This window comes from Coregonus clupeaformis, chromosome 17, assembly GCF_020615455.1.
Source record: "Coregonus clupeaformis isolate EN_2021a chromosome 17, ASM2061545v1, whole genome shotgun sequence".
NCBI classification, from domain to species: Eukaryota; Metazoa; Chordata; class Actinopteri; order Salmoniformes; family Salmonidae; genus Coregonus; species Coregonus clupeaformis.
In genome coordinates, this window is record NC_059208.1 from 62,303,776 (window position 1) to 62,306,034 (window position 2,259).

The window sequence follows — 2,259 nt, forward strand, 5'->3', positions numbered from 1 at the left end:
TGTTGAACTGTTCAATGTGTTTGTGTAGTGAACTTATGGAGTTGCTGTGTAGTGAGCTTGTTGCCCCTTGTAGAATGAAAAGGTAATTTCCGGGGGGAAGGTCTGCCTGAGTATAAGGAAGTGTTAGACCTGTGAACACTACGAGCGACAAGATTTACCTAACTCTGGACATGACAAGATACAGTTGAAGTCGGAAGTTTACATACACTTAGGTTGAAGTCATTAAAACTCGTTTTTTCAACCACTCCACACATTTCTTGTTAACAAACTATAGTTTTGGCAAGTCAGTTAGGACATCTACTTTGTGCATGACACAAGTAATTTTTCTAACAATTGTTTACAGACAGATAATTTCACTTATAATTCACTATCACAATTCCAGTGGGTCAGAAGTTTACATACACTAAGTTGACTGTGCCTTTAAACAGCTTGGAAAATTCCAGAAAAATATGTCATAGGCTAATTGACATCATTTGAGTCAATTGGAGGTGTACCTGTGGATTTATTTCAAGGCCTACCTTCAAACTCAGTGCCTCTTTGCTTGACATCATGGGAAAATCAAAAGAAATCAGCCAAGACCTCAGAAAAATAATTGTAGACCTCCACAAGTCTGGTTCATCCTTGGGAGCAATTTCCAAATGCCTGAAGGTACCACGTTCATCTGTACAAACAATAGTACGCAAGTATAAACATCATGGGACCATGCAGCCGTCATACCGCTCAGGAAGGAGACGCGTTCTGTCTCCTAGAGATGAACGTACTTTGGTGCGAAAAGTGCAAATCAATCCCAGAACAACAGCAAAGGACCTTGTGAAGATGCTGGAGGAAACAGGTACAAAAGTATCTATATCCACAGTAAAACGAGTCCTATATCGACATAGCTTAAAGGCCGCTCAGCAAGGAAGAAGCCACTGCTCCAAAACCGCCATAAAAAAGCCAGACTACGGTTTGCAACTGCACATGGGGACAAAGATCGTACTTTTTGGAGAAATGTTCTCTGGTCTGATGAAACAAAAATAGAACTGTTTGGACATAATGACCATCGTTATGTTTGGAGGAAAAAGGGGGCCGCTTGCAAGCCGAAGAACACCATCCCAACCGTGAAGCGCGGGGGTGGCAGCATCATGCTGTGGTTGATGGCAGTTGGTAACCAAATCAAAGATTTCAGTCTGCTTAAGGTAAGGACACAAACATTTTGTAATTTGGATGAACGATCTCTTTTTAAAATAGGGCTGGAATAAAATCCTGCTTGCTTTCCAGAATGGTTGGCCACCCCTGAGCTATGTGTCCTAAGTGATGGGTGTTTGAGAAATTCATTTTTTAAAATAAAAATAACATTTTAAATCAACAAACCTTCAAGAAAAATCTAATAAATATCAATATTCATGTGGTTTACGCCTACTAGTTGAAGATCCTTGCCTTCATCTTACTGTACATAGACAAGATATGATGCCTTTATGAGTTGAGTCCCTTTACCATCTCTGCCTAGCATGTGCACAATACTAAAATGTCTAATTATATTTGATTCCTGGAGCATTTTAATATCCAATGCTTATTTTTATGAATTATTCAAAACTGTCCACGAATGGCTGCAAAAATCCATAGCCTCACATCATTCGTTTTCAAAGACACAAGTAGGCATATCAGATTTCAAATATGTTTTTACACTGGCAAAATTGGGAACTGGAATAAAATAAGTTGTTCCACTGATGAGATTAAAAGTAAATAGATCAAATCTCAGAATGACAACATTACATAAATCTGTCCCTACACCATACCAAATTATTTTTTAAAGATTGTTTTATTTTCTAGAATCAAACGTACACTTTTGGGTTCACAATCTGACAAAATTATTTTCATAGTTACAACATATTGTAAATCTGCCTGATGCCTTTTCGTTGTCTGAGCCTAAATGCCAATCACCAAAACAACGGGACTAATGCAAGTGTGGATTAAATTGACTGACTTTAGTACATGCTGTCAAAGGTCTGCATTCTGCAACAGATTCATGGATGGGAGTATCAGCAACCTCATTTTGTTGACAACATTGTACATGAAACTGCGCCACCGTGCAGCTCTTTTTCCAGTTGTAGAGCTCAGCAGAGAATGCTCTCTCTCTCCATTCAGTTCCGCTCTACTCTTTAGGGGCGTTTCTTTAAAACACGCATCCAATCCCCTTGATCCCTCACATAAATAGACCAATAATATGCTTCAATGTGCCGCGGTTCACAGTGCTGTGACAAGACAGGACAATATTTG